This window comes from Aristolochia californica, unplaced genomic scaffold, assembly GCF_029961685.1.
Source record: "Aristolochia californica isolate CCGP_79_NKW_82.1479 unplaced genomic scaffold, dmAriCali1.0.hap1 SCAF_78, whole genome shotgun sequence".
Taxonomy (NCBI): domain Eukaryota; kingdom Viridiplantae; phylum Streptophyta; class Magnoliopsida; order Piperales; family Aristolochiaceae; genus Aristolochia; species Aristolochia californica.
Genome location: NW_027182277.1, coordinates 65,001 through 76,546, shown reverse-complemented (window position 1 = coordinate 76,546; position 11,546 = coordinate 65,001). Strand labels below are relative to the sequence as shown.

Below are 11,546 nucleotides of genomic sequence, written 5' to 3'. Positions count from 1 at the left end.
TTTACCTATAGCAGTTCTTCCATACCAACTTAGCTGCCCGGCGCTGCTATTGGCATAACACAACCGGTACACCATAGGTTGGCCCAACCCCGTCCAAGCGTACGGAGGTTGGCTCCTCGCAGTTCTCCTTCCCCCTTTTGACTCTAGAATACGAATCCGATAAAAAAGCCGGGCAAACTATACAATGCTTAATTCGCGGTGGGCCCGTTTTCCAATAGAGTAACATATATGCCGTTTCATCCCTAAATTCACTGTCCCCTTGAACTCCTCTTATTCGTGAGTCTCCGCTATTTGAATATTGAACATCATAACAGAGAATAGGAATGAAGCTCCAATTGTTCTTATTTGAAGAAATTTGAATCAGAAAGACTTCGCAGCTCTTCCAAGTGTTCTAATGCCTGCTTAAAAGCAGGGCTATTCTCTCTGAACTCTTTCAAGCTATCGAAAATCTCGAAAAATGGTTGGAGATCGACTCTTTCGTTCGATAAGAGCTCGACCACTCTTTCCCACCTTTCATAAGAAGGTTGTGGTTTGTTGTAGTCAGCAAAGGGAACATATGTGTCCCTTAATAGACGAATAATCGCCTTTATTAGATCGTGACGTGCATCTCCCAGTCGCTCTTCTTTTTTCTTTGGTGGCCGGCCACGCCTTTTTTTGGGCGGTTTGTCTTCGTTTGCGGAATCACTTTTGGAACTACTTGAAGCCAAAACTTTGAGTTTGTCATCTTCCTTTCTCTTTAGTTTGCCAGTCATAAACACAATTTTAATGCCCCCTACAAAAAACAAAGTCACATGTACAATCAGTTCCCTTACCCGGTCCGATGGACAATACAATTCTTTCTTCGTTTTAATATTTATTTATATTGTCTCCGAAACAAAAAAGTCAGTATTACTATTCGCAGCATCCAATTCTTATGTCTTATGCTTTGAATTTTCTACGAATTTGCGGGATATATCTATTTTCTATTTTCGCCAGTTCGCTTTTTCAAAACTTGACCCTTAGAGTTTGACCAGTTTCACCACCAGTGTCGCCAATGGACTTCGACCTGTTGGAGTTTTATATGTCCCTTCCGGGACAGGACCCTGAATGGGTTCGATTTGTATGGTCTACACTCACAAATACTCAACCTTCCGAGTCTTGTGGGCAACTTCAATCCTTTATGGACATCGAAATTTTCTCTTCAACCAAAGAGCAAATTCTCGACCTGTACAAAAGAATCTTTTATGGGCGCCAGGATCTGCCGCCGGTCTCCCCACGCGTACTCGATATAAGTGTGATGAGAGTTCTCGAACAAAATTATCTTGACTTCAACCACCCGCGACTCTCTCCAATTTTGAGTAGTCTTATCTTGGAGCGGGAGAAATCCCCATTTTTCGAAGAAGTATTAAACTTCTTTTTAGAAATTGGTATTTTTGATAAAAGAGAGGAAGAAATTTGACAGCAGCGGTGTCATGAGCTACTGCAGAAGCAGGAGTTTTTACAAAGAGAAATTCTGCGGCAGCTGCTGCAGCGGGGGCGCCCTCCAAGATAACAAACACTGTTATCAGCTCGCGCTAGAGATCAGCCATGCTCTAAGAGTGCCCCCCATGGCCGTGGGGCTTGTGCGCTAACTAGTGCCCGCGGGTGTGTGCGATGCCCGCGGGCACAGCAGCTCGCGGGCGTGTGCGCTTTATGGCCTTGGGGCCCGCGGGCGTGTGCTTGGAGTGCCCCAAGGCACTATTGCTACTTTGGCTACGCACCTGATAGCAAGAGGGCTATAAAGCGCGCTACTTTGGGCCCACTTGCTGCCATGCGCACACGCCCCTTGGCTCCTTATAGCAATAGTGGCATCCGCGCTTCGCTCGCTGGCGTGAGCGCACACGCCCAAAGTAGCAATAGGTGCCGTAGGCACTCTTGCTATCAGGTATCAAGCCCCTGTACGCAAGAGGGGAACTTTATTCGCCCGCGTAAGCTAGTTTGCTTTGGGGCCTTCTTTTGAAGCTGGGGCTTGCTGGGCTGCGTCCAGCCGGAGAACTAACTTCCGCCGACGACACAATCATTGATACAGTTTTGATACCAAGCTATCTTATCAAAATATTCAAAAAAAAAACCTTCGATGTTGTGAGAAAATTGTGATACATAATCAATCCTATTTGTTTTGTTCATTACTCAAATTAATCGAATCCTATCAAATCTTTCTCCTTTGAATTACTCATATATATCCTATGAATTTGATTTCGCACCGGAAACTATTATAGGAGAAGTTCGAATCCGTTCCGTTCGGATATTGATCGGTCTTGGTTTGACATGGTTTACGCGTTACTGGTTCCCGGAAGAGTCAATATCTCCATTAGCAAAACCCTTTCTGACCCTGCCTTTGGACTCGTATTTTGTTCGTACACAATCAACGGAGGCCTCCCCGACATATGTTGCAACGTCTCCAATAGCATGCTCTTACTTCGTCTTTCCCTTAATAAGTCATCAAATTTGGTGCTTTTTGATCCCCAGTTGCTATGGGGAACAAAGGACGAAATACAATCGATTCCTCTATTTAAGTGGTTCTCGCTTCTCTTTGTTCCTGTTCCTAACTCCTCCCCGGGTAGTTCCCAATGTTTGGCACTTTCCATACAATGTGGGTGCAACATCAACAAATTCGCTCATGATCAAGTTACAACCTAAGATCTATGAAAATCTTATGTTAACTGTTCGTATTTCGTTCATTCCATCGGTATGCTCCCAGGTACCTGTAATTGTGATCCGTTTGCCAGAACCAAGGGGTCTTTCTGTGGAAACCTCCACGAACAATCGTCGTTTTTTGATGGTTTTTCCGCTTTTCACAGCTGCTCTTTCCACACCTCCGGATATCTGGTGCCAAATCGTCGCCCGTTTCCCTATTTCTTCGATAATAGAGTTGGCTATCTCTGTGGCATCGATTGTACAAGTTCGTGAAGAGGGCAGGACGAGTGGAATGAGGGAGAGCGGCTCGATCGACAAAAAAGAGGAGTAAGCCCCCTAGAACCTGGCAAAGTGACTATCAATGAATTCCCGAGTCATTCTCAACCATAATATGCGATTCATTCCCGTAATGATTATAACACACAGAAGACTCCTTACCTTAGGAGCGGGATGAGTGATACATCCGGCGAGCGCCGGTGAAGAACGCAAGCAAAGCTGGAGCTCGGGCATTGTTATATTCAAAAAAGAGAAAGGAGGCAGACTGGTAAGAAGGCCGACCACATAGGGGGAGCGAACCGAAAAGCGGAGCGGACCAATCTTCCGTACCGCGCGGACTGCGTTGGCCTCCTCCCAGCTTCAAAACTCCTGCGCGCGCCTGACACTAGCGCACAAGCCCCAAGCCTACAATTGCAATAGGTGCTTCAAGCCCTCTTCACTGACGCCCAAAGTTGCAATAGGGCTATAAAGCGCCTTTACCTTGTTGCAATAGGCGCTTCAAGCCCTTACGCGTGCTTCAAGCACTCTTGCTATCAGGTAGAAAGCCTCAAGCCTACAATCGCAATTGGCGCTGGTGCCCTATTCTATTGGGCCCTATTGTGTAAAGGCGCTTTATAGGCAGGCTTCAAAGCCCTCTAAGCCACAGATATATAGGGGGCAAAGGTACGCCTTCCCCTATCCCTAACCTTTCTCCATGAAAGTTCTTGCTTGGAATGCAAGAGGTCTTAATAACAGACCTACGATGAGGTGCTATGATTCAAACTGATAAGCCGGCTATTGTGATTGTATTGGAGACGAAGGTGAAAGAGAGCCTGGTGGAAAATCTGGTGAGAAGGTTGGGTTTCGAGGGAAGTAGTGTTTGCTGTCATCCTTCAGGATCTGCAGGAGGATTGTGGATCCTGTGGGATGCAAAGGAGGTTCAGATCGATCTCGTTCATCAGGCTTCAAATCTATTACAGTTTGAGTTTCTGAGAAGGGGGTGGCCCAGCATCTAAAGGAGATCCCGATTCTGATCTCCTTATTTGATCTGCTCCAGTGGTGACTCGTTTCGTAGGCTCGCAGAAAGAACTTCTTTTTCGAGAACCGTATATATGTTTTGATCGCCAGTTCATACTAGATCCAGTTGCGTTCGATTGGAATTGAGAGAATGACCTTTACTCTTTTGACTCCCGAAGTCACTCTCATCAACTAGGAGTTGAACTACTACAATCGCTGCCTAAAGACCACTAACTCGTGTGAGGGTTTTGAGCTTGTGTTCGGGTCGAGATAGGCAGTAGTATATATAATTATATATAATACTCAAAACTCCACTCGCACTCGTTGCCTATAGACGGCTCACTAATACTGGGAGATGGACCGTTTACTGAACGAACGAAGTGAGGGCCAAGGGAGAATGTCCCCTCAACCAGGGGACACGAGCTAGTTTATTATAGTAGTCTCGAGCTAGCACTAGTATCCCCGCCAAACCGAACGGAGAACCGACGAAGGAAGTGTTAACGGAGTGAGTTAACTCACGTAGTGAGGGGGATAATAGCTAAAGAAATTAGACTTATATATATATGGATCTAGTATAAGTATATAAGTATCAATGCAGTGAATTGTTCCAAGACCGATCCTATCCTAATAGCTTTTATTGACCCAGAAGAACGAGATTCACTTGATTGATACGTGTACCAAAAAAAGATCTTTCTTTCGAATCATGTCATGAAGGGCGTACCTTGCGCATAGAAAAAGAAGATGTTCGATTACTTGTCGATCCCTTCCCAGATTTACGGGTTCTACCATTAAAAAAAACTGCTCTGCGTATTCGCATAGTATGATGGCGATCGGGCAGGTATGCTCCTATCGTCTAGTGGTTCAGGACATCTCTCTTTCAAGGAGGCAGCGGGGATTCAACTTCCCCTGGGGGTAGGGTACTACGAAAGGAAGTTGATCATGGATTCTCAATAAGCCTAGAATTTCTTCTTCCAGGGTCGATGCCCGAGCGGGGGACGGACTGTAAATTCGTTGGCGATATGTCTACGCTGGTGCAAATCCAGCTCGACCCAAGAATTCACCGATCCATGAAGATGATATAACCAATCCGTCCTAAAAAAATGCATGATATGGAGGAAGAAAGAGTCAATCTTTTTATATATATTATCTCCATTCCATTTTCTTTGTTTTCGCATGTTCTTCTGTTTATAACGATAACGATTTATGATCTATAAGTATAAAGTCTAAAGGAGAAAGACTTTTTTCATTGTTCGAAAGATTCTCAATCGATTTGGCAATAACCACAGGATTACTAGTAATCCGTGTCACTGTCACTATATATCATATCTATGATGATATGATATATATATATCATTCGTGTCTCTGTTACAATACGGCGATCAAAAATGGTTCGAATGAAATCAAACAAAGAAAGACGAAATAAAGAAAGATTTGGAGGCTGTACACCTAATTTTCCTGGGATTGTAGTTCAATCGGTCAGAGCACCGCCCTGTCAAGGCGGAAGCTGCGGGTTCGAGCCCCGTCAGTCCCGATCCGATGAATCGATCAATTCATTTATCCATTTTCTGTGAGGAGGGGGGACAAAGAGCAGGATCTAATTCCCAGCAGGACTGGAGGATCCTTCTATCGTTTCGCATTTCTCATCGGACAAATAAGGTCAAGGAAAGAAAATGACAATAACTAGTACTGATTGATGGGGGAGAGACATATGTAGGTTGGTACAATCGGAGGTATCACCATACCATATTCAGGATTCAAAGAGATACCCGGAAGGTCTGGCTTTTTTCTATTTTTCAAGAACAATCGAATAGAGTACCCATATGTTTCCCGGGAGCATGGTTCCCGAAGGCCAGATGAACTCGAAAGTCAGTCCCTTCCACCCTCCGCGAAGAGACTCGTATGAAAGGAGAGGAATGAACGCCTACCGTTGACCGGCTTCCATTTCGGTCCACACTGCCTTCTAAAAGACGAGAGATGCTGTCCCCTCATAGTGTCAGAAGGAAAGAGTCAACGAAGAGCACTAAAGAGTCTACTATTATGGGAGCCGGTTTAGCTAATGATGGCTTCACTTCCCCTTTCTTGACTTTATTCCACACGCTCTTTAACTTAGAACAATTTCTATCGGCTCCGGCTTCAAAGGTTGTTTGTTTTATTCCAAGCCCACCTCCTGCTCTCTCCTAGTCAGAATTTTTGCGCCTTCTATCGTACGGCTCCAGTGCGATTTTGTAAAAACTAAATCCCATCCCCATCCCATCGTCAGCATGCTCTCTCTATCTCTTTTCTCTTGTCATGCCGGCCGATAATCTTTTTAAGTAGCAGACCTCTCCATATATTCTTCCCTTCGTTCTCTCTTTGTTCCCAGTGAGTTCTAAAAAAAGAGCGATTTCTTAGGATACGTTGATGGCACTCATACCACCCATACGTGCTATCGTCCACAAGCTTCAAGTCGAAGGGGTTCCGAACATGGGGCTATCTAAATATGGAAGAAGGCACGAACTCCTATTCTGCTACGAAGTCTTTCTGGCTCTTGCATCCTTCATCATTAAGGCAAAGAATGCAATAGATAAAGATGTCATAGCCTTGAAGTGAAGGTAATAGGTTTAGGTTGTGTATGGGCTGCTTTTTCCACTGAGAGAGTCGAGGCTCATGTAGATAGCATTCGCTCCAGGTCTTTGCTGAGGAAGGAAGTCCTCAAACGAAAAGGTTGATTGTAAACCGAACTGAGAAAGTCCAATAGAGAGGCGAAGTTGTGGTCTTCCATGAAATTCAAAGGGGTGGCATCGTTCAAATCCATAAATGAATGAATGCAATCACTACGAAAGGTGGGATCTTCCCTAATAACCTATACTTCGGATTTCCTAGTAAAGAATCGAGATTGCCTTGATCACCCTACCTGTCGATGAAAGCCAACTCCAACTCAAGAACAAGAGGAAGTGCTTCGAAAGTAGACTTTTATTCCGCTTTTATCTTAAAAGTATCCACGGCCTTTCCGGCTCACAATGATGTTGGAGGGGCGCCTTGAGGGACAAAGTTCAATCATAAAGCACTTTTCCTCGCTTTCAAAACGCCTAATATTTCCACTGGACATCACACAGGCATGATATTCTACCTTACTCTTACTAATGGTGCTGGTGCAGTCTCGCTTGCTTAGATCAGATGCAAGCATTTTGCATTTGCCTTAGTGCCATGAAAGTATGATCCTTATTGTCAACCGATTACACGCATGCTTACTCCTTCGCCTTGCAGCGGCGGCATCTGTCAACTATACTGACGCGGAACCGAATTCCCTGATAGTGCTGTCTTACCAAAAAAGGTTCCTCAGCAAGACAAAAGGCGAGATATTATCTTGAAAAAAAAGATGATCTATGTCTATCTATTGATAATAATGCGATGCTTCCATCATCCTGTCAGTTCGATGACTAGGGCATCCATAACTATTTTTCTAAGAATGTATAGAGCCACCCCGTCGGATCATATTTGACTTTCGAATAGCGTAGAAGCCAGGTTCTATCAAAGCAGACTCTTTCACTCCTGGAAGCAGGAAGATTCCCCACCCCAGTGGGAGTCCGGGCCCTGTCTCAGTCCCAGTTTGGCTTCCCCCTACCTCTTGCATGATGAAGGACCCGCGTAGAAAGCACTTATCCAAGGAGGATCTCTCTTGACATTTCTATTTGAGAAGTATAGTCCGTGCGTCGAGCCCTATTTCTATGTGTTGGAGTTGGGCTGTGATCCTGTCTTTGAGTGGGGGGAATCCGGGGACGAGGGTTCCCATCTCTCTGCCTTTAGCGGGGAAGTGAACACCACTCCGCTGAATAAGGGAAGGGGCAGAAAAGCTTATCCTCTTGAGGGTGGACGTAGTGAAGGCAAGGAAGCTCGAGTGAAACGGAGTTCACAACGGAAGAGTGATGGAATGCCAAAAGTCGAATCAGGGGAGATAACCGAAAGAAGGTCTATGCGGTGTAGTTGTAGAAAGGATAGGGTGCCGAGGCCCTCCGCTTGCTTACTTGTGTTAGTTAGGGGCGTAGCGAGGAGAGAGGGTAGGGTAGATTCGCTTTGCTTTGATTCCGCCGATGGAGTTAAGTTAAGCCAACAATGGGATCGATATACCCGATCCAAGACGAGTATCCTCGCATCTTTCGAAGTTGACAGGGGGCCTTCGATCGACCATGGGGCCTTTACCAGTGAACAAGGTTCTATCTTTCTTTTCTAAACTAGGAGAGGGAGGGGCGAACGTTTCCTCTCGCTCCTTCCTTTCAGTCGAGCTGGAGTTGTAACAGTCTATCTAGCCTATCTAAAGTAAAGAGCTACCTCTCCCTTCGGTCCCCTCTTGAACTCAGTTTCAATTAATCGATCCTACCTTTTAGTCTTCACTCCCTAGGACTGACGGGCGAGCTACCAACTTTAACTGAAATTCAGAATGATTTAAGAAATCAAAGTTAACTAGAGATAGCTTCTACAACGTAGCTCGTTCCCTAGCTTCACTCATTCCCTCTCGTTACAAGTATATAACTCGTATCTATCGGAACTTGTGCATAGAGCTAGCGTTTGGTTCTCTTTCCTAAACGCCTCTTCGGCATCTTCTCCACTTTTCAATTGAGTGACCTAGACGCCCTACACTAAATCAATATCTGATACATCTATGTTCGTTTTCCGGGGAATTCAATTAGCACAGTGGGACGATGCATATGTAGACTAGCCTAGTTAGAACTAGAACTTACCTCTCGAAAAGAGTTTGACACGCCTTCCTGTTAGTCGAGCATCTTCTCCACTTGTAACAGTCTATCTAACAGTCTAGCTCCCGGCTTCCCCTTACGCGAATATACCATACCTGCGGCACCCTCACTCAACAACTCAGTCTGAAGCCCCTTACCTTAGGATCTTTGCTTCGGTCTATTTACCAATTACCAAATAGACTTTAAGTAATCTCTCTCTCCTTATCCTCACTTCCTCTCCCTTCACTTCCTATTTCCGATTCCTCTCAGTCGCCGAGGCCTGGGTTAGAGAAAATTTCCCCTTTACCCGCTAGAAAGCACTCATAAAGAAGACAGAAAAGAAAGACGCAGTCTTCTCTGTGCGCTTGGGAGCGCAGCTTTCAGGAGTTGAAACAGCGGTTGATAAGGGTAACGCCAGGACCGGTGCCCTTATCAACCGATAAGCTGCATCCTCGTCTTCGTCTGGGCTAGCTTGGGCTATGCGCTATAGGGCTTGGGCACATCAATGGCACATCAATAAGAGTTACAAAGACGAAGACGAGAAAGCTATGTCTGCGTCTTCCTAACTCTTACTGATCTACGATCCTATCTCTTTCAGAGTGAATTGAATAGGAACGAGTTCTTGTGGAAGTGGAAGAAGCGGGTCGACAGTAAGGAGAAAAAGAAGCTAAGCGGGCACTAAAGCTGCAAGTAAGCTCTCGAGCTAGCTTCCTTGCCGTATCCATAGTTGCAGCCTCCGCTTCCCCGCCCGGTACTTGAATTTCGTATTCGGTAGAAAAGGCTACCCTCGCGAGCTTATTCATGAAGGGACATCGAGTGCAATCTGTTCCTCGCCCTCGTCCACTAGACATGCTACCTCGATTTTAGCGACCCATGCTTCATAAGTAGGTCCCGTGCCGTGCCACCTAGCTCTGCATAGATTGGTCGGGTAGGTGTGCCGATTCACCCCTTCCCCAGGAATGGGGTCTCTGGCCTTTATCTCTGTGATGATACTACAAGGCTGGTTCTTGTGCCCGCAGTGTCCCTCCCTCGCTCTGTCCCCGACTCTTGTGAGCCTGGTGCCTTACTATTGGATTGGCGCCGTTGTTTGCCTGAGCCTGTGAAGCGGTAGAAACGATCGCTACCATCTTGCACTCAATCGAAAGGACCCTGCCTATTATACCAAAAGGGCTTCGATTGGCCCCGTGCATAAAAAAGAGATTTAAGGGATGAGGCTTTCGATCAAGAAACCTTGGACTCCCGAGTGCTCGCCGACACACTACTTCCTATAGACAACCATAGCCATCGCTTCCAAAACCGATGGTCGAGGGGATCAAACACATGCATGGTCAACAAGCGTGGTCATAAGCAAAGCTTAGTCCATGGTTTTCGGACCCGTCGGTATATGGAATAAGCTAGTAAGTAAGGTGGAGGACAGGTGGCTCGGTGCTCATGGTTATCGCTCGGCTCACTCATAGGTTTTTCGGAGTCCGGATTTGTTTGATTTCGGTCCTACCCATACCTAGTTCCATCTCTGGTATTTCGAACGTGTTTAGCGACGATTCCCCCATCGATCTGAGAGTGAGCCTACCCACTTACGGTTCAGAGAGTTCCTTATCGACTATCGCCTAACGGAGAAAAATCAAAGAGAGACCTTGTCAGAGAGGGGTCATCAGCAATGGATAAGCCGGGGTTCCCTTTCACCATATAGCCTCTATGCTAGCCTACCGGTGACCGGCTAGCGACCAGGCACTGCCGGTGACCTCTTTCCTCCCCGAGCAGCATTTATGTTCGTCCAATTCGGACGTCCTTCTGCTCTTTCCACCGTTTCTACTTCTTATTCAGTAATCTCAGAAAGTCCGGTCTCAGACCAGCAAGAGTGATAGACTGACCCTACCCCAGCCTTTTCCAGGTAAGATCTCAGCCAAATGAGCCTGATCGTAACAAGCTTTGATTAGATCAATAGGACAAAAAGATGGAAATTTGCTCTCTACTAGCTGCCCAGTTCATAGAATGGATCGCTCAAGAAGAGCACTTTTCGGGCATAAGATAGCGAAGTTTTATACTCTCACGAAGGGATCCAGAAATGGACTGAAACTCGTGATTTGATGATTAAAGATCAACCTAGTCAACATGGCCTATGAAACCACTCTCATATCGATTATTTAAGTAGGTGAGAAAAGGCTTTCTTTTCTTGTGCCTTTGACGCAGGTGCCAAAACCAAAACAGATGGGTCCATTGATAGATAAAAGCCAGGTTGGTGGCTAAGGGGTACACTCAAGAGTATGGGCTTGATTATGAGGAAACCTGTGCACCAGTAGCAAAGTTCAGTTCTAACCCTTATTGAGAAACTGTTGCTGCCGCTAGAAAATTGCCTATGTATCAGCTGAGGAAGGCCTAGTCTCTCCCAGACAACTTCGCTCAAAGTTGTGCTTACTGTCGGATATGGTGAGTTCGTTCCCTCTCTCACCCCGGAGTACCTGTGGCGGTCCACCCGGCTATTCTTTCTGGCATAGGCCGACCAAGAATGCTTTCCTTGCAATAACGGGCGCGATAGATACGACCGAGCGCAGCCCACGCGTGGTACTTGACAGGGGACTGGGGGTCAAGGCTGGCGCTACTTTCTCGCTCCCTCCAGAGCTCTCCCTTGACTGAGTCAGAATGTACTTTGCTGTCAGGAGCTTCTCCCTCAGGTAGTTTCCTGAGAGCATTCAATGGAGCTAGCCCGAGGGCATACTAGCTGCTTTAGTGCCCGAGGGCATACTAGCTGCTTTTGTGCCCGAGGGCGTATGCCCAACTCCCTTTATTTAGGGTCTTTCCAAGTTCTTTACCCTTCCAAAGTCAATCCCCTGCTTCATTCAACTAGCCTAAGTCAAAAGTCTCGTGCAAACTCTCATTCCCCTTACCGCGTAGTTTAGCTAACGCCAA

The 11,546-nt window shown here is 46.1% G+C and overlaps 1 non-coding gene across 1 annotated transcript; it reads left to right on the top strand.

Annotated features, from left to right (window-relative positions):
- Positions 1-5,384: 5,384 nt before the first annotated feature.
- On the top strand, positions 5,385-5,458 carry TRNAD-GUC (transfer RNA aspartic acid (anticodon GUC)). Its single transcript has one exon. It is a non-coding gene; the product is annotated as a tRNA-Asp (tRNA).
- Positions 5,459-11,546: the final 6,088 nt, after the last annotated feature.